Source organism: Onychomys torridus, chromosome 3 (assembly GCF_903995425.1).
Source record: "Onychomys torridus chromosome 3, mOncTor1.1, whole genome shotgun sequence".
Lineage (NCBI taxonomy): Eukaryota > Metazoa > Chordata > Mammalia > Rodentia > Cricetidae > Onychomys > Onychomys torridus.
The window spans coordinates 37,404,898-37,426,607 of NC_050445.1; the positions used below are offsets into that span (position 1 = coordinate 37,404,898).

The 21,710-nt window shown below is 46.0% G+C and overlaps 1 pseudogene; it reads right to left on the reverse strand.

Moving 5' to 3' along the window:
• Positions 1 to 17,845: 17,845 nt before the first annotated feature.
• On the reverse strand, positions 17,846 to 18,106 carry LOC118580600 (annotated as a pseudogene).
• Between the last annotated feature and the right edge of the window lie 3,604 nt (positions 18,107 to 21,710).

Here is a 21,710-nt window from a genome sequence, read left to right on the forward strand (position 1 = left end):
TGGTTCACCTGGAGTCCTTTGACTGTCGGGACTCCAGAGCAACTGCTGCTCAGTGTGGAGGGTCCCCTGTGATGGGGCTGTTTCCTGGGACTCTCCAGTCCTGTGCCTCAGTGGACTGGCTAAAGTAAGAACCACCAGGGAAGGTGGTGTTGCTGTGTCTGACCCAGGTGTGAGTCCCTTTTCTTGTTGGGTAAGGTCCCTTTACCAGAGGAGTTGTGTGTGTCCCGAGCATAGACAACTTTCCGTACCTTCCTGGGTCACTGGGCCTGAGTGGAAGAAATCAACCAGCAGATGCATTCTCTGTCTAGCTGGAGTTTGAGTGACAAAGACGACAATTTATCTTCCATGTTGTGCTCTTCCCCCCACGGCCTTCAGCCTCGATATTGCTGGAGAAACAGGAAATTGCTTCAGTGTAAAAAGAGAAGCAAAAAAATCATCCATGTCGAAGATCTCTCCCACCTTCCCAGACCCACAGTCCTCTCTAGACCGTGATAAAGTGCATTGGTATTTTAGAGGGTAGCACAGTGTCAATTCCGTTAGATTCCAGGATGTCTGACCAGCGTATTTGCTTTCAGTCAAGAAAGTTGGAAATTTAAAAGGTTCCGTTCAGTTCCCAAAACTCCCTCAAAGCAAGTCAACCCTAAATGGAAAATAGCTACACTGGGATTTAGTGAAGTGCTTGGAGCATCTCACAGTGAGTTTGATTAGGCAAGGCCTCCACACACTTCAAAGATCTCCCCTATGCAGGAAAATTTGACTTCGTTCACCTCTCTGCCCACCATTCACGAAGCCTTCCCTACTTCTCCTGGGAGAACCCATTCCAGCTGAGGTCTTTGTCACTGTGCTGAGAAGGCTGTGTGCTTTGAATATAAGCCTGCCTTCCAAGAAAATTACATTTCCATCATGGCTTTTAAATGCAAATGTGCAAGCCAGAGGTCAGAAGTCTTTGCTGGGGACCACTCTATTCTAGCTATGCCTTAAATGGACAGGGGCACCAACTGGCTCACATTTAAGAAACTCCTGCAAGGTACCTTCACTGTCTGGCCTGCTGGGGGCCTGGCTACTGGTGGCCTTTGTCAGTGCCCACAGCATGGTTTGGAAGCCTAGGCACCCACATGTAAATTGTGAATCTACAATAAAGGAGCACCCACTCCTCTCCACAATAAGGTGCTTCATGTACAACCTGAGTGTATCAGTGCCTGGAGCCCAGAAGGCTTCCTCACCCCTGGACAGAAAAGTAGTTGTGAACTGGGAAAGATAATACTGTACAGCAGCAGAAGCAGCTTAGGAACTGCTGTGTGGCCCATGATGCTTGGGAACATCAAGGAAGTTCCTGTCTGGAATTCCCAGGCAGCATCCCTAGTAAGGATGCTAAGTGCTGCCGTAGGCAACAGCTCCTACCACTCTGGCCTTTGCTTGAATCAACCATGGGCATTGCCCTGAGTTCCTGTGCTAATTCACCAAGTCCAAGTTCGCAGAGCCTCTGCAGTGGACACTGTTCTGGGAGTTAGGGACACATATTAAGGGGCCTAGGGTTAGGGAGAGAGCTCAGTCTGTAAGGGTCGGTGTGTAATTCCTGCACTGGGGAGGTGCAGACAGGCAGATCTGAGACTTACTCGGGAGCCAGCCTTGTCTAAGAGTTCTAAGCAGTGAGTAACACTGACCTAACATTGCAGAACAAGTGAGTTAATCCAGGGCACCACTCTTCTGGGAAGTGGAACCATCTCTAGGGAAAAAAAAAAAAAAAAATGGCTTCCCTTAAGCCATGCTAAGGAAATGGGCATACTTATTCCTGTAATACGATACTGTAGTTCTCATTCCCAGGGTTCCCACCCGGATTGAAATTTACAGAACACAGCCATGCTGCTCCGTCAGTCAGCCTGAATTGGAAATGTGGCACCTTTTCCCTGCTTTCTCCTTCTAGGCATGCTTCGGCTAACACTTGGCTCCACTCTTCCTCCCTCACTGCCTTGTGGTGGCTGCCGTGCTGGTTTAATTAACTCAAGGATCATTCATGGTGCTCCCCCACCACCACCTTCTGTCTTCCCTCCTTTGGGCATCTGTTAAGGTTTACAGCTTGCCTGCCCTGAGGTTTTCCTTTTAAACTTTAATAAAAGTGTCCTCTTTGAATAAAACTTTACATTTGCTTGACTTAAAAAAAAAAAGTGGATAACCCCTGAAAAACAACACCTGAGGTTGTTCTGAAACACACACACACACACACACACACACACACACACACACACACACACATCACTCCACCTTAACAGGTCTTGGCCTTGCAAACACATTCTCAAGGAGACAAACCATACCATATTGTTGGAGAGTGATGAGTGCTTCATGAGGTATTTAAGGATGGAGGAATGGAGCTCAGGGAAGAACAGGCATCCATGGGGGTGCTATTTTAGACATGGTGCTGAAGACAGCTTCTGAAGAGGAGACCTCTGAGAAGATTCTTAAATGTGAAAGAAGAACCATCCCATGAAGCCCTGGAGGAAGTGCATTCCAGGCTGGGAAAATAAGCACAATGGTCCTCCCGAGTTAGGAGCCAGTGTGGTGGGTTAGGAGGACAGCAGGGAGGGCATCATGACTTGAGTGGTTGAGAGATGAGTCTAGAGAGGTAGGCAGGGTCATATCAAGAAAGACTCTGTCCATGATAGAGATTTGACTTTATTGAGTGTGATGAATTAATTGTAGGGCTTACACCAAGCCATCTATTGAGACTCGCTTATAAAAGGTCTCTCTGGCTCTGTGAAGAGTTACCAAAGGTTAAATGGGAGCAGAACAGGTATTGGAGCCCTGCATTAGCCGTTCAGACAAGAAGTGCCAGCCTGGACTAGGGCCAGAGCAGTGGAGAAAACCAGAGGTCAGATTTAGGGTAGCTATAAACGAGAGCTGGAACTGTGAATACTGCGTTAGATGGAAGGTGTGAGGGAAGGAGTGAGAAATGGAAGAACCCCCACGTTGCCAGAGCAGTCAGCTAAATGTCCAAGTTACTTACTGGATGGAGACTTGCAATACAGCAAGATGGGGAGGGTGGGCGCTGTTGAGGGTAGGAGGTGGGGATCCTGTTTGGAACATATGAAGTTTAACATAGCTACTGCAACTCCAGCAGAGTGACCAAGAGGCCATCAGATACACAGTCATCCAGGGAGAAGAGGCTGAGTTCCTGCTCTCCAGAGGCAACAGCTTTGGCACAGGGAAGTGTAGGAAGAAAAGGGGGTGAGGGCAGCCTGGCAAGACTCCAAGAATGGAGAGAATGATCACTGCAGTGAGAAGCACTGCAAGGCAAGGGTAGAGACCAAGGGAAGGGGTGATGGAGGAGGAGGAAGGAGCAGCCATGCTGAGTGCTTCTGGAGGCCTGAAGAAGGTAAGAGGCAGGCAGGCAGCAAGCAAGTCACTAGGAGCTTTTCTGGTGACTGGTGAGAATTAAATCCTGGTTGAAGCAGGGCTGGGGGAAGAGGAGAAGAGGGGGAGAGGGGTGGGGTTCTGGGAAGTTTCTTTTGAAGGTAGATGATCTAGCCAAAGAGAGGAGACATGGGTGGAAAGTCTCTGAGCTAAAACATCAGAGCCTGGGCAGCACTGGAGCAGGAGTAGTTCAGCCGCCCAGAGAGAAGGGATGCAAGGGGAACGGGACCAGTGGGCATGGTCAGGAGCATTAAAGGTCATCCTCTTCTGATGAAGAATGTGTCAGGCAAAAGCAGACTAGTAATTAAAGGTGTCTGCGTGTCTCCCTTCTTGAACAATTCAACCTAGAAATCAGTAGTAGGGACAGCCTTTGTGAGCCTGCATGCAGTGAGGCTGGAGATTAGAAAGTGAGGGGTAGCAGTGGCTGACAGTGAGATGCCTCCACAGGATGATGAGGGCCCCCAGGTAATGTTGACTGGGGGGAACCAGTGGCAGTAGCAGTGAGAACGTGGTTATGTATTGAGGGCATGGGTCCAATAAATAAATGTCTCACAGACAGTGGAGGTCAGGTTTCTGACTATCAAAGTTACAAATATGGAAAGGGAGAAAATTGAAATGATTCTGGTTTGGAAGAGGAATTGCAGATATTAATGTAAAATTATGGTTTTTCAGCATATATAGATACTGAAATAAGCATAGAGCTACGTGTGCATATTTTATGTACATATATATTATGCACATATGTATATATGTATGTATATATATATATATTCATACATGTATGCCTCAGCTCTGTCACTTAAGTCTTCTGGAAATACCAGTACCCTAACAGCACTCACACACTCAGGTCTTGTCGAAATACCATTCTTCCGTACAAAAAAACATAGCTTCCTGAAGAAATGGCTAACCATAAGGCCTGGGCAGGGCCAATACAATGTGGAAACCAATCTGAGATCATTTAAGTGTAAAAATAAATAATAGTAACTCATTGATTTAACATAGGCAGGACTCATATGGATACCATAAGCCTATACAAACACACAAGAAAGATTCTCCTAGAATTTACAGAATATGGTAATAAAATAAAAATTAATAATGTTAAAAGGAATGCTAGAATTATGAAATCATTATTTGGCAACTATCATCACCATAATTCAAATCCAGAAACATCAATGATAGTAAAATTAGGGAACCATGTTCCTTGACACACAGGATGGCTTTTAAATCGCCTTCTATATATAGTCTGTTTTCTGTTGCTATATCAAAATCCTGGAGGGTGGGTAAATTATAAAGAAAAGAGGTTTAATTAGCTCACATATTTGGAAGCTGGAAGTCCAAATAGCATAGTGCCACCTGTGGCAAAGAAATGTAGCAGATGGCATCATGATGAGAGCGCGTGCTAGAAGTCACATGGTGAAGGGAGACAGAGTACAGAGGGGCAGCCTTTCTCTTCTACAGACAACCCTCATGAAAAGTGCCACATTCCCTCCAAGGGCAGTGGCCCTAGTGACCTTACAAACTCTCACTAGGTCCCACCTCTGGGGACACATCAATCCTGGAGAGCACACTCAAGCCATAGCCAAGCCCCTCACAGGGTACTGCCCAGCTGACAAGCCACAAGAGTGACAGGAAGCTTGCAGTGAGTGACACCAATAAGTTACAAAGCAATCAGCACTGCATGCAGGTTATGGGTCCATCAGGATCTGCTCAGATGTATTTCTGTGACCCCTGCAAGGAAGCCTGGAGTCTGAGAGGACATCAGACCCAGGAAAGTGAGACACTGGCTGCAAAATAACAGCCCTGCAAACTCCAAGGTGTCAATATCATGAAAACCAAGAGAAAAGCAAAGCAAACAAACCCAAATACTGGTTTAAAATCGGGATAATTAACAGAACCAAGGGTAGGTGAGTTAGATGCTAGCAATGACAATTTCCTCTCCTTTTGATGACAAGTGTCAGTTAAATAAGCAAAGTACTACAATCTAAAATACACTATAGACTACTGACATGGCCTCAAGAAAGGGAAATATTTCTTTTGTGTTTTCTTAAATCAGAAGGGAAAAGGGTAGCAAGTGGAATTACTTATAATGCTAAGATTGTTGTTCATCAAGATACCATGAAGAATAAACAGGCAAGCTTAACAGAGACAATATTTGTGAAACTCAGCCAACAAAAGACTCATGTCCTGAATATATAAAAAGCATCTACAAGTCAAGAAGAAGCACAGCTGAGCAGGAAACTGGGCAAGACACTAACATGGGCATGTTACAGAATGTTAAATGTTAGAAGTTTTGTTCATTGGTCAGTCAGTTTTTGGAGACAAGGTCTCATGTAGCCCAGGCTGGCCTCAAACTTGATATGTAGCCAAGACTGGCCTTGAACTCCTGATCCTGCTGCCTTAGCATTCAGGTGCTGGGATTACAGATTTGAGCCACCAAGCCCAGCTACAGGATATAAATAACTGGCAAGCATATACAAAAGCACCAGCAATTTACTTATTAGAAAAATGCAGGTGAAGTTCACAGGATGTTTCTACTTACCTTTCAGAATGGCAGAAAGAAGATGGGAAATATTGAGTACTGACTGACATATGTAAAAGCAGAAATCGGGACAATCAATTTGGGGAACAATTTGGAACTCTATTTTTTCTTTTTAATTATTCTTCTCTCATACAATACCTTCTAACCACAGCTTCCCCTTTCTCCACTCCTTTCAGTGCCCCACACTTTACCTCCTCTCTTCCCCAGATCCACTCTTCCTCTATTTCTCTTCAGAGAAGAGCAGGCCTCCCAGAGGTATCAACTGAATACAATATAACAAGGGGCTGAAGAGATGGCTCAGGTGTTAAGAGCACTAACTGCTCTTCCAGAGGTCCTGAGTTCAATTCCCAGCAACCACATGGTGGCTCACAACCATCTGTAATGACATATGGTGCCCTCTTTTGGCCTTCAGAGATACATACAGGCAGAATACTATATATGTAATAAATAAATCTTTAAAAAGAAAGAAAACCAGTCGCAGACCCTCATTTCAAGGCTGCATGAGGCAACCCAGTAGGATAAAAAAGGTCTCAAGAATAAATAAAAGCGTCAGAGACAGCCCCCAACTCCCACTGTTAGGAGTTCCACAAAAACCCCAAGCTAAACAACCATAACATATGCAGAGGACCAAACACAAATTCGTGCAGGCTCTGTGATTGTCAGTTCAGTCTCTGTGGCCCCTATGAACCTGGCTTAGTTGATTCTATGGGCCATGTTCTCTATCTTTGTGGCTCCTACTATCCTTTCTCTGCTGTGGGGTCCCCCAAGCTCTACCTAGTGTTTGGCTGTGGGTCTCTGCATCTGCTCCCATCGGCTACTGGATGAAGCCTCTCTGATGGTGCTAGGCATATGAGTATAGCAGAATATCATTAGGAATTATTTCATTGAGTTGGGGGGTCGGTGCAGTCATGTTTGGTTCTACTCGGGTCTCTGGGCTATCCAGTCTTGGATTTCTGGCCATCCAGGCAGTGTTGGGCATGGGCTGCCTCTCGTGGCTTGGGCCTCATGTTATTCCAGCCATTGGTTGTTCATTCTCACAAGCTCTAAGCCACCATTATCCCAGCACATTTTGCAGGTAAGACAGGTTGTAAGCAGGAGGTTTTGTGGCTGGGCTGGTGTCTCAGCCCCACCACTGCAAGTCTTGCCTGGATATAGGAGATTGCCAGTTCAGGCTCTGTGTCCCCCATTACTAGGAATCCTCACTAGGCTCACCCTCATAGATTCCAAGAAGTTTCCACTACACTAGGTTTCCACATAACCCTTCAAATGCCCCCCCCCAGTTCCAGTTGTCTCTCCCTATACTCTTTCATTCCATCCCTCTCTCCTAAACATGATCCCTCCTGTCTCTACACCCCCCAGAAAAATCTATCTAGTCTATTTTCCCTTCGGAGGGAGATCCATATGTCCCCTAGAGCCCTCCTTACTGCTTAGCCTCCCTGTGTTTGTGGATTGTGACATGAGTGAGGCAACCCAGACTGTGAAAGAAAAACATGGTATATACTCACTTATAAGCAGATATTAGCTGTTACAATACATATGTGAGGTTATGATCCAGCAATGTCCCACCTGGGTACACAACTTGACAAGTTCAAGTAGCACAAGTCACAACAGCTACCAAGTAGAAACAACTAATGGGTAAGGAGACTGAGGAATATTATACAATCACACACAATAATACAAATGAATGGATTGTGGCTACAAATGTACACACAGATGATGATGTTGAACACAGGTCAAGTGCTGGGGCTAGGATGGAGCTCAATTAGTGTGCTTGAAGTTCTGGGTTTGAGCCCTGGCACTCTATTAAGACCTAGTGATGCACATTTGTAATCCAGCACTTGGGGTGTGGAGGCCAGAGGATCCAAAGTTTATTACCCTTGGCTACACAACTGAAGCCTGAGCTATGGGAGATGCCCCGCCCCAGAGAAAGGCAAACTCCAAAGACTGCTGGGTAATTTACAGGGTGGATGCTTTTGTAGTAAGTCTCATCATCACTAGTGGACAGCAATGACCTTCTGCAGGTGTGTAGTTTCCTGACTGAGAGGGAGGCCATGGGGCCCCAGGTCCTGCTGGTGGCTGGTGTGTTTGAGTGGCCAGCGAGTCTGCTTGATGGTAGACTCTCACTACTCTCCATAGGCTGACTTGGAACTTTTGGATTTCATGAGTGTGAACAACGCTGACGCCCAGCCTCCCAAATGGCTAAGACCACAGATGCGCATCTGGTATATTTAATTTCTAATAACTCACCAAGCTGAGTTTACATTTGATGATAACAAGGGTTGGAAATAAATGTACACGAGTTTGGATTGTTCCCACATCGAGGACTGCTACACTTGACGACGATTTCAGTAAGGCCTGCTCCAAGGCATCTCTACACAGAACATTCGGTGTCCACCACCTCCTCCCATAGCCATGGTCCTTGTGGCAGTTTGAAAGAAAATGGCCCTCCAAAGGGAGTGGCACTATTAGGAAGTGTGGCCTCATTGGAGTAGGTGTGGTCTTGTTGGAGGAAGTGTGTCACTGTGGGAGCAGACTTGGAGGTCTTTTTTCTCAAGCCTCACTCAGTGTGACAGTCAGTTGACTTCCTGATGCCTCTGAGTCAAGATGTAGGACTCTCAGCGCCACGTCTGCCTGCATGCTGCCATGCTCCCTGTCATGATGATAAGAGACGGAACCTCTGAAACTGTAAGCGAGCCACCCCAATTAAATGTTTGCTTTATAAGAGTTGCTGTGGTTATGGTGTCTCATCACAGCAATAACAATCCTAACTAAGACAATCCTATTATTCCCATTTGCAGATAAGGAGACTGGGGCTTTGAGTTTACATAATTTGCTCAGGGGCTTACAGTTAGGAAACTGCACCCTTGTCTTGCACTCTGCAGAAGGCTGGCTCCCACCTACTTTCCAAGTTCCCCTTTGCACAAGCCCAAGCATGACTCTAATCTGGATCCTTTGAGCATCCCAGTTGCTTAAACTATGCCCCCCACCCCTTATCTAGTACACATTTGCAGAGTGCAATAAGCTTTCTGTGGACTGAGCCCCACTTTTCTTCATCTTCCCCCATGTCATGGGTGCAAGAGCACACGTTTCTGCAAACTTCCTGACGTTTCAAGCAGAGGAAAAGACTGGAGAGTCTCCAGCCTGTGGCTGGTGCTAATTTTGCTCACTGGGGTCTGTCAGACAAATTCCCTACTTCCTTTTTTTACTTCCTTGAGTTCCAAGACATCTGTGTGATGGCGTGCAGCTCCCTCCCTCCGCCCGCCACCCAGGAAGCCGGAGATGAAGAGGCAGCTGAGCTGTGTGCCCACTGTGTCTGCCACAGGAGGATGTCCCAGGTGCAGCCACTCAGCAGACCCCAGGTGGGCCACTGGGGTACCAGGCCCAGAGCCCAGCCATGCTAAATAAAGCTCCCAGGACCATGTGCCTGCTAGGTTCTCAAGGTCTTTTGAGGTGAAAGACGGGAAGAAATGTAGCAGCTCCCCTCTAGCAATTTGTTACTGGTGTATTGGCTTCGAAGCTGGGCTGCTCAATAACGCAGAGACAGAGCACTGAGCGGCACTGTGTGAAATATCACCAGTACAGCCTCTGCCACCTGCCTCCTTCACCACAAGCCCTTTGCTTGTTGCTAAAAGATTAAAATTAAGTAGCAACCACACACACAAAAGAAAATCAAGTGAAAGTCCCAGAAATCTACACATTTTTCCTGTGTAATTGTGACCACAATCTAAAGTTGTCCCCAACTGCTAATTATTTTCACTCAGACCTCAAACCTCCCCACCCCATGTTACCCTTTGAACTTTCTGTTGTCCTCCATGCCATATTCCTGTTGCCTGAGTCTGGCAGTCCATGTATTTCTCCTTCACCCCCTAATCCCTTCAGACTTCTAGAACCATCCATTTGGCCCTGACAGCCTTTTAGAGTCACGAGAACTTAAGCCAATCCTTTGTTTTATGGACAGTTTGGAGACACATAAATAATGTCCTGTGAGATTATTACAGGGCACTAAAAAGGTTACAGACAGTCTATAATATCCTTCAGGGAAATCTCTATAAATCTGTAGAGGGCGGGGTGAAGGGCCAAGCTCTTCCGGTTCTTTCCATAATCTCTCACTGCACAGGGTAATAAATACAGCTCATTGTCACCTCCCCAAACTGTTAACACCTTCTTTCCTGGCAGACCTTGAGTTTGCGAGGGTGACTAAGTCTCTCAGTAAGCAACCACCTTTGCCCCCAACCCAGGAAAGAATCTTCACTAGCCTAAACCTAACACGGTAATTCTACTTCCCTTACCAGTGATTGGCTTAGGCACGAGCATGTGACATTATGCAAGCCAATGAGGAAGGAGGGAAGTCTGGAAAAGATATCAAGAAATGTGAACGAGGCTGGGTTCTGGTTCTTCTCGTGGCCCTCAACGTTGCAGAGTGAGTGTGCAAGGTTCTGAGCCTTGGTGGCCACCTTGTGACCTGACAGACCTGAAGACATAACCTACGCAGGGCAGGCGACTGGGATGAAAGATGGGAAGCGCTTGCTGTTTCATGATGTAGAGTTGCAGAGTTAGGAAGTCTTACCTGGGTTTCCTGTTAGAAGAGCATCGCTGGTTTTCCTTCTCATTCATGTAGTTGGACTGGGTTTTCTGTAACATTTAAAGGAACCTGGAAAGTTCCTGACTGATACATCTATCTGTGACAATGATGCACTTTCTCCCCGCCCCATTATCCACTCCAGGCTGGTTTCCTCCTTAGGTCTGGGGCTTACCAGCAGTGATAGTATGACTCTTTGTTGTCAGCCCGACTAGATTTAGACCCAGCATGCAAACACATCTCTGGGTGTGTCAGTGAGGCTGTTTCCAGAAAGGTTTGGCTGAAGAGGGAAGACCCACCTTGAATGTGGGTGCCATTCACCATCCATGGCTAGCGGGCCAGACTGCATCAAAAAGACCCAGCGTTCATGTCTCTGCTTCCTGACTGGGTGTGTGATGTGACCAGCTGCCTCATGCTTTCCCCACCCTCAAACTGTGAGCCAAAACAAACCCTCCCTTCTTTAGGTGGCTTTGGCAGATATTTTGTTACAGTATAATTAATATACTGATGTTTTAATAATCTCCCCGATGAACTTATCATATGCTTGGGCAAGGTTAGGCCTTCAACCTCATCATGAACATCTTTGTTAAATAAAGTTACCAGTCCACCCTATCAGAATCATGCAGGAAGTGAGCAGAGGATGTGAACAGACATTTCTCCATGGAAGATGTGCTAATGACCTGTGAGCATAAGAAGAAATGCTTGGCATCTGTAGTCATTAAGGGAATGCACATTAAAACCATGTGTGGTTATGGCTCAGTTAATAAAGTGCCTGCTCTGTGTGAATGTACGAGGACCTGAGTTTGAATCTCCAAAGTCCATGTGCAGAGCGGGGTGTGATAGTATGTGTGTCGTGTTCCCTGGAGCTGGCTAGCCATCTAGTCCTGTCTAACCAGTGAGCTCCAGGCTCAGTGAGAGACCCTGTTGCAATAAGGTAGAGAACGACAGAGGAAGACTCTTGATGTTGGCCCCTGAGCTACACACAAACAAAATCCCACATGTGATGCCACTTCGCACCACGAAGGCAGGTATGATTAAAGAGAACTTAGGGAATGGCAGGTGTTTGTGAGGATGTAGAGAAGTCAGAACTCGAATATACCTGTCAGCCAACAGATTCAACAGGGAGTTACTATGACTCAGCATTTCTACCCCCAGGAATATATCCAGAGAAATGAAAATATGAATCCATGTGAAAACTTGAACACAGATAGATATTCAGAGAAGTGTTATTCCTAACAGCCTTGGGGTAAAGATGTAGATCAGTGGTTGAGCACTTCCTAGCGTGTGCAAAGCCCTGGGTTGGATCCTCTTCCACTGAAAAAAAAATTATTTTAAGAACACACAATAGCCAAAAAGTGGAAATAATTCAAACCCTATCTGCTAATAAGTGAATAAACAAAATGTGGCATATTTGTACAGTGCGATATTAGTGAAAAGAAATGAAATTCTGTTGCATGCTACAATGCGGATGGATCTTGAAAGGTGGGGGAATCCTGTCCCATAAGGCTGTGAGCCACATCGTCCCATTCATTTCCTGTGAAATGTCAGAAAGGCAAATCCACAGAAACAAATGGACTACTGCCTGCTAGGTGGGATAGAGAATGACTGCTGGAGGGTACAGGGTTTCCTAGCCGTCACATCAGGGGTAATGGTGTGACCTTAGAGGGGACCCATTAATCCACACACTTGGTATACCTCTTTCAGACTCAGATCTCCAGAAGTGTTTATGCTACTTCCACCCCAGCCAGCCCCAGCCAGGCCCAGCCCGAGCATCTTTCCTCCGGAGCATTCTGATTGCCCGTGAGTCTGCCCACTCCAGTCCTGGGTGGCTCTTCTTCATTGTATGCATCCTGTTGATGCCTGTCATCTGTACTCTGACCCATTATCCCTGGGTTGTATTGCAATTAATCGTCTTGTTCTCAGAAGTTCTGGCTAGATAGGCTAAGCAAGGACTCCAGTGTGCATAACCTTTCTAACAGGTCTGTCCCCATCCACTTTGCTATGAAATTTTGTGTTTGTTTTTCAAGACAGGGTTTCTCTGTGTAGCTTTGTGCCTTTCCTAGATCTCGCTCTGTAGGCCAGGCTGGCCTCGAACTCACAAAGATCTGCCTGCCTCTGCCTCCCAAGTGCTGGGATTAAAGGTGTGCGCCACCACTGCCCGGCTTGCTATGAAATTTTTTTTTCTTTTTCAAAAAGATTTTTAATTGTGTGTGTGTGTGTGTGTGTGTGTGTGTGTGTGTGTGTGTGTGTGTTTTGCATATAGGTATGGGTACCTTCAGTGTCCAGAAGAGTAGAGTGCCCGACCCCCTAGTACTGGAGTTACAGGTGGATGTTAGCCACCAGACTGAGTGGGTATTAAGAACCAAACTCACGTCATCTGCAAGAGCAGTATGCACTCTTAACCACTGAGCCCCTGTCACCAGCCCAACTCCACCTGCGTGTTTCTCTTGGCCAACAGAGTTCATGCACACTTGTGGTGTCTCAGCTGCCTCCCTTGACTTGCTCTGGTCTGGGTTACTAACCTCAGCCTCCACAGCTGCAGGCTTTCTCGCCTAGTACTGATGTTGCCCACACCTTCCAAATTAGTATCATCTGTGAGTTTCATCACTGGATGTTTTGCTCTGCGCCTCTCTCCTCATTAACGGGTAGAAGTGCAAGACGCTTGCCATGGTAGTGGGTAAAACAGAGCCTGGCTGCCATGAGCTCTGGGAGGCGGGGTGCACCCTATGCCAAGAGCAGCAGGCCTCTGCTGAGATGGGGGTGCTCCCACTACACAGGAAGAAAGTCTCAGTGTGCTTCTGAAGCTGGCTGGGAGGCCGCAGAGTTAACAACAGGTAATGAGCACCCTGGCCCTTTGGGTGGTCTAGGTCTTCCTCTTGGGCAGAGTGATTCTCTCTTGGCCCAAGCCAGGGGCTCAGAGGCAACATCACAACTCTGTGCCCCTGCCTGTCTCATTGTCTTCCTGGGCTACAGCATCCTCCCTAGCTTCAAGCTTTTCTAGCCTCGGTGGCTTCACGATGCCCTGGAGTTTCTGACGTTGTCTAGCAACCACTTGCATCTTAATGCGGTTCTTTATCAGTTTATTTCACTGTTGTGAATACAGGCTTAGCAGGATGTTAAAAAAAAAAAAAAAAAAAAAAAAAAAACTCCAGTGTTTGAGAAAAAAGTAAGCTGAAAGAAAATGGTCTATATGAGAACATCAATATTACAAAGCAAGGAGCTTCCAGACAAAGCAAACTTGGACGCTGTCCTGTTCTGTTTTAAAATGGGGTCCTAGCAATTTCATTGGTATTTCTGCTTTAAACTGTCTTGTTGTTGTTGTTGTACAATCCGTATTCCACACTATTGAAGTATCACATTTGGTGCATTATATAGAGCATTTGAAGGTTCTACTTATGTGTCTGTGTTGGTCTCTTTCACTGTGTTTACCCACCATCACTACCGCAGCACTCCATTTGCAATTAGCTTGCAATGGTACAGGTTTCCTTATGGTACTTTATGCATACTATCTAACTTTAGGACAGCCTATCACCCTAGAAAGAACCACTCTGGTCATTAGCCATCTGGTTCCATTTTCCCCAAATCTCCAACCCCTGTAAACCATGAGCTTTGTTTTGGCTCTTGCCTTTTCTGAGAAGTTCACGTTAATGGGATCTTTCTGTGACTTCTTTCATAGTGTGACGTTCTCAAGGTGCATTCTTGTTGTAGTATTATTAGACCTTCATTCCTTTTTATTGCCAGATATTCCACTAATTGGATATACCATGTTTTGTTGGTGGATATCTGGGTGGTTCCCATCTTTTGACTATTATGCATATTAATATGAACATTTGAGTGTATGTCTTAAAATATGTATTTCCTTTAAAAATCTTATTTCCTTTTAAAAATGTTGTGTGTGTAAGTGCACCACATGTGTGCCCAATGTCTATGGAGGCCAGAAGAGGGTATTGGACCCCACTGAACTGAAGTCACAGATGGTTGTGAGCTGCCATGTGAGTCCTAGCAACCAAACACAGGTCCTCTACAGGAGCTCCTAACTGCTGATCTCTAGCCCTCGAGTGCAAGGGTTTGTGTGTGTGTGTGATTTTTAGTTCCATTTCTCTTGTGAGGACATTCTTAGGTCCTTATAGCTTTGAGGCTGACAAGTAGTTTTCTAAACTGCAACTGCACCATTTTGCATTCCACCTGCAGGACATGAGGATTAGAATTTCTCTATGGGATTGCCAATACTCACTAACCTTCATTTTGCTCCTGGCCACCTTACGTGGTATGGAGTGGTATTTTTGTTTACAGTTCCCTGATTGCTACTAATAATGAGGGTCTTTCTGTGTATTTAGTGGCCATTTGTATGCCTTTTTTGGAGAAATGTATTCTTTGCCCACTTTAAAAAGTGAGTGTTTTATATTACAGTTCTTTATATATACACTAGAAACAAATCCCTTATCAGATATGATCTGCACATTTTTTTCCTGTTCTGTGTGACACCTTTTCACTTTCTTGTGGTACCATTTACTGGTCAAATATTTTTAGCATTATAAATCCAACAACTACTTTTGTTTGTTTGTTTGTGGTTTTGATGTTTGTAGGAGAGTATTGTCTCAGTCAATACTTCAAAGACTTATACCTGTATTTTCTTCTAAGAGTTCAAGACTTTTAGCTTTCATATTTACTTTTGTGACCTGTTTGAAGGTGTCTTGTGTATCTGGAATGAAGAAGGGTCCAAATCTTGATTTTGTTGTTTGGTGTCTTTTGAGAATTAACACAGACCCCTTCAAGTATTGTACACTTGTCAGGTTACAATCAATGTTCTGGCCACACGTCCTCTTCCTAGTTCATCTTAGAGGGAACAAGTAGTGCTTGAGATACTGTTCCAGGAAGATCTGAGAGGGGCATGAAATCCAGAACCAACAGACCCAAGAGGCCAGCTTTGCACTGAACTGGCAGCATCTGTTTGGTAGCTGTCTCTACCCTCTTGGCTAGCAAATTGGGGCATCAATACCCTGGGGAGGGGTCACATTGGTTTTTTAACAGATACTGAATGTGGAGTTCTACCTATGTTATTGCCCTCAGGAACACCCTGCTGGAACAAACAGCTAAGTCATGGTACTTCCCAAGTTGTGAACCCTGTCCTTTCATTTCATTTTGTTTGTTTAGTTCTCAACCTGGGTCCATCACTGTCCAGTGTGTTTTCTAGCCTGCTTAATTCACATGCCAAGGTGTTAGCTGCACCCACCAATTCTGCTGGCTTGGGGACGGTTGGAGCAGCCAGGGGAGAATGAAGGGAGTTGATAGTAAGCAAGGAAGGGAGATGGTGTGTACAGAAGGGAAGGCTGAGCCAACAGTGGATCTTTGTACGGTGAAGTAGAGGTTGAAGTCAATGCTGATCCTAGAATACTCTTCCTCAGCTCAGCATCTGAAAGACAATGGGATTGCATGCACCTCTTCACAGTGCCCCGGGCTGTGCGTGAGTACACGAGTGTGTGTGTGTGTGTGTGTGTGTGTGTGTGTGTGTGTGTGTGTGAGAGAGAGAGAGAGAGAGAGAGAGAGAGAGAGAGAGAGAGAGAGAGAGAGAGAGAGAATGTCAGGCAGGTATATGGTGTGTCCTCTTTCTCATTGTGTCCCTGTTCCCCGTCTTGGCACCTGCTTGCTCTGCCCAGTCCTTCAGGAAGAGCCCACCAGCATCACCGATGATCTGTTCACACCAGCTTTGAGTAACCCAATCTATATAATTAATTCATTGGCATTTTAGTTAATCAAACTTCCAGGCTTCAACTTGAAAGAGAGCTATGGGGGTGTCTCAAGGTTCCTTACTGTGTTAGTGGGGAGGGAGAGACAAAGCAAGAGAGAGAGTCTCTTTCATGTTGTCCAAAATCAAGCTGGCCTTTCCATTTCAACAATCTCATGCTAGGCTCCCAACTCTAGGAGAGAATCTCATGAAGGCCCCTGCCTGGACTTGAACCTCTGCCCCATGCATTCCAATCTAAGCTTGAATGTGGAGTCATAAGAGGCCACAAACTATTCTGAAGAATGAGCTGCCACCAAGCCTCACTTACCTGGGTAAAGGAGGGATTGGAGCTAGACCCTTACCACTTCCTATTCCCCAGTCTGACTTTCTATGACATCACAGTCCCACTTGGGCTGGTTTCTCCCTTACTTTACCAGACATGGGCATCTACCTTCTCAGCTCTGTACCCCCATGAGTCTGTCAGTAAAGCCAGGTGATGGGGTGTACTTGTGATCCAGCCATTCACTAGCTTTGTGAAACTGGGTGAGCTACTTACCTGCTCCTGCTTCAGTTTCCCCATGCAGTAAACGAGGCTGTTGTGAGGACTGAGTTCATTAGAAAGGGCTGTAGATAGTGTGTGTAAACTCATGAACTTACATTACTTCCTATTTCTGGCTGGCCCTGTTTACACCAGAAGCATCATGGGTGGTACCGGACCAAGCTCCCCACTGCTCTCTTTCCCTTTGTGAGGCCCAGTTTCTAAATCCAGGGCCTGGTCTTGATCTTGCCCCCACCACCACCACCACACCCCTTCTGGTCTCTGTTCTTCTTGGCTTTCTATTCTCACAGAGATATATAGGTCAAATCTTGACCTTGGTGCTGCCCCATTGAGAAAACCAAATTTATCCAAAAACCAAATTTCCATTCCTATAGACTTCCCCCCAGTAGCCCATAGTTTGAAACCTTGTATTATACCACACTGTATATAGTCACTATAGTAGATAGTGCAGCAAGCTTCTCCATGCACTGTCTACTCTGTCCCCTCCACCTTCCTTGTTCGTTCTTTTAAAATCTCAGCCTTGGGCTGGTAGATGATTTAAGATCAATTCTGTGTTAGTAAATGCCTTTTCCCCCCCTTTTTTGGTAAACACAGAAAGAGATAAAAGTAATCAGTGTTTTGTTTAGTATGTTATAAGGAAAAATGTATATTTGCACATGAACAGTAAGTAAGCTATTTAATCAGTGTTTGTAATAGAGTATTTTGTGACAGGTTTTGGAGTCAAATGTAGTTAAGACAATGATTGTGGTTTTAATTCTTCTGGCTTCAATGGTCCATTATTTCTGGTATCTACTTTTAAGCACTGACGTGTCTCCATCCTGCATCACCTGCTCTCTGGACCAAGATCTATCTTCCTTCCTTCTTTCCTTCCTTCCTTCCTCCCTCCCTCCCTCCCTCCCACCCTCTCTCTCTTTCTTTCTTTCTTTCTTTCTTTCTTTCTTTCTTTCTTTCTTTCTTTCTTTCTTTCTTTCTCTCTTTCTTTCTTGTTGAGTAACTCTGAAAAGAGCCTTGGGGTTAGGAGTGAGCTCAACATTCTCACTTGGAGCTGGTGTACTTGGTAGAAGCCTTGGTGCCCTCTGACATGGCATGCTTGGCCAGCTCCCTGGGGAGCAATAGGTGCATGGCCTTCTGGGTCATCTGGGATGTGATGGCCGAGTGTCTGTCGTAAGGTACCAGATACGCTGAGTAGTTCTCCTTGAGGCTGCACTTGTCCTTGTTGCTGTCCTCCCTCACCTTGGTCATGGCCTTAATGGAGCCCTTCTTTGGGACAGGCACAGGCTTCCTTCACTCAGACATGATATAAAGAGTTAACCTACTGGAAGAAAGCAAGTTGTCAAGATCTAGAAATTAAATTTATATAATTTCTTTGTTGCAAGATTCCTCACAGCTTTTAATTGCTGATATAATTGTCTAAAGTTGACCACAGGACAACTTCCCCCTTTACACATAAAAAAGTATATTTAAATATCTTGTTAGGAGTTGGGGTTTTGTGGGACCCCATTTGGGAAAACTTGCTTTACATTAAGCCATTTGACTATTACTTGACACTCCAGAGACTGCAGTATAGTATGAGGCAGGGGCATAAGTTGAGGAGCAGTCTGTAGCTATGGCTCATTTCTGTCTGAGACAAATATAAGATGAAATAGGATGCTGACTATGGAATGGAATGTGGGGTCAATGCTGCGAGACTGCCCATTAGCGGGTGAATTTGGTCATTCACAGCCCAGACGGATTCTGTGCTTACAAACCGGAATAAACTCCCATCTCTCAGGGTAGTAGTAAAGAGCCAGTGGTGTTTAGGAAAGTGCTTAAACAGAGATGCTTTAGTCAAGCGAGTGTAAGTGTTTATGACTACAGTAGCAGATTCAGAACCTGTAAGTTATTAACATCATGCTTCACCAACTGCTTCTGTTAGGTTTCCATCATCGTGACCCAAGACCTGAGGAAGCCAACCCAAAGGAGGGCAGATGTATTGTTGGCTTACAGTTGAAAGCTTTCGGTCAATAGCTGGCCAGATCCATTGCCTTGGGTGTGTGGTGAAGCAGAGCAACATGCTGGTCATGCATTGTAGGGCAATATTGCTCCCTTAGTGGTGGCTGAGGATAGACAGAGGGTGAGGCTGGGAACAAGCAGGTTCCACCATCTTCCCATGTCCATTGAGTTAGGAATGCTTCAATGGACTAACTCCTTGACTGAGTGTGAGCCTCATGATCCAATAACTTCCTCAAAGCCCCACCTCTGAACACTTTACCGGGGACCAAGCCTACAACACAGAACTTCTGGGGGGCATTTCATGTCCCCCTTTAGTTTCCCATTCCCCATCTTATATGGTTATCAATCCTATTAGACTGAAGTCCAGCCATTTAACTCTCATAGCATCCATAAATGCTCTGTCTCCAAACACAGTCACTTTGTGTTAGGACTTCAATACATGGATGGAAAGGATCAGATCAGTCCCTAGCTCAGCTTCCCATTTTGGCTCAAGGCCCAGGTAGTTCTCTGTTTAGGTCTGCTCCTGGGATGGGAAAGTGTGCTATAGTACAGACCTTTGGGATGGGGATGCCTCAGACCCATAAGCTGAGTCTAGATTACTCATTACAGCTAAGGATGTGGAATCACAGTCCGAATCCTCGAGTGTCTTGGGGATTAACATTTAAAATAGGATTTCTAGGTTCACCATTTCTGTGTATGTCGCCTTAAACTAGATCTACAGCTGTTTGTATCCATATGACAGATACTCCTAGAAGATCCAGCTCAAATGTGATGCTTAGCCCCTGTGATGCAGAACACCCCCTCTCCCTAGAAACTTCTGGAGACTTCAAGGAAGTCCCCAGGTTTGTGAGGTATGAGTGGGAATTCAGTTATTCCAGTAGTCTTTAGAGGCAGGCAGGCCCATAGAAAGTTGACTTGCCCAGGGTCACCTAGGCAAGACAAGAAGGTCCTGGCAAAGCTTAGCACACAACTCCACTCAAAACTTTGAGCTCTTTTTGGTCCAGATGCCCCCAGACTCTGTCAGTGTCAAACCATATGGTATTTAAAACAGAATTTTCTCCCAAGCATCACCCAAAAGGATTCAGTTTGGGGTTCTATGGTGGTCCTAGGTGTAAAGAATTTGAAGAAATTACTGGGTATATCAGGGCCGCTGTCACTGTAAGCAGGAACTGAAGTTCAGCTGTGTCACCAGAACTATGGGTGCAGAGGGAGGAGCCCAAGGCCCAGCTGTTCACACTTGGCTACTGGGAGCCATCTTCTTTGTCCTGTTTTTGGTTTGATTGCTAGGAAGCAGGGTTTCATGCTTCCCAGGCTGGCTTTGAACACCTTCACTTCCTCCTGGCTTCTACCCCCTGAGGGCTGGGGTTGGAGAAGTGCGCCATCATACCCAGCAAGAGCTCTGTTATTGACTCCAGCAAAGAACCAAAGCTATATCCTAGAGCTCCAGGCTCTGTCTGATCCCATAGCTTTACTAGGTAGCTTCTTCCAGAATGTTCCGCACACATTCATACAGGTGGAACACACACGTAAACAACAGGTGCTGTCAGGCGATTCCACTAATTATCACCATCTGCATGAGTAGACTGACAGGGGAAATGGAGCCCATGCGATGGAATTTTCCCTTCTTTGTTTTCTTATTTCTGGTGGCTTAAATATTGTGTTTGGTTTAAATACAGACATGATCCGACCACAAACATTATGGGTGGAGAAGCCAACACAGCCCACTCATGGAGAGACTGCTGCTCGAAGGTACAAAATAGAAACAGCGCTGACTGCGTCTCCAGGTGTTCCTGGCTCTTCCTGGCATGTGTCACCTCCCTACCACGTAGGACTTCTCTGGGGACTATTCACTCTCAGTTTTGGAGGGGAGTAATTGGAGGAGAGTTTAGATGACTCCAAGGTCACAGAAAGCTAGGGATGGAGTTGAGATAAAATCGGATCTAGCCACGGCATCCTGGGCCCCCAGAGGCTGAGAAGGACTAAGAACCAAGTTAATGGTTCCTGAAAAAGGGAAGCAGGAACCAAACCCCAGGTCATGGAGTCCTCTTTGTTCAGGTGATAAAGAGTGAAAGGCAGTCACCTGGCTCAAGGGCACTCATGTCTTTTGGTCACCTAGGCTTTGAGTGTTTATGCCTCTGTGGATAACAGGTGGGAGCCACCTGGGAACAGGTGTCCCTGATCAGCATTAGGGAAGGTGAGAATTTAATCCTGAGGGCCTGGACTTGGCAGATTTGCATGAAATCTAATTTGTTTACAGGCCCCTGCACCTGTTGTTTTCTCGGGGTGCCCAGAAAGCTCCCCCTACTCTGCAAGAGCACAGAGAGAGGCTGGGTGTGAGGGTGCGATGCCTCTTTCCCTGAAGCCTGGGAAGTGACAGCAGGTGTGGTGCAGCCTGGGGTGTGGGCATGTTGCAACTCCATTTTAATGCACTGCCAGACTTGGAGATGAGAAAGGCAGGCAAACCCTTATCTCTCTACCAGGGGTGGCGCCAGGCACAGGGACACACAGGCTAGGCCTGTTCATCAGGCTTTTGAGAGAATAGGGTGAGGAGAGACCCCTTTGCTGTGGGAGGTATGCAGCAGGGGTTTGAGAGGGGTAAACCCATCTCTCCAGAATCTATGACTGCTGGAATGCAGAAGCCCCACATTACTTAGAACTCAAGTCTTTAGGGCTGATAGAGTGCACAGAAATACTGAGCTGACCAATTCCTTTGAGTATCTTTAGACTCTTTAGAGCCAAATGGGCAGAGCTGGGACGAGACAGCTGTGAAAGCACAAACATCTTTGCTGCCCAGGTAAGGATGGTGTCATCTGGTGATGGTACCTGCTGTAATGATAAAGTTCCAGTGCGCAAAGCAGATTCCCTCCCCCGGGGCAGTGGGGAAGCAGATCTTGTGGCACGATGCTGT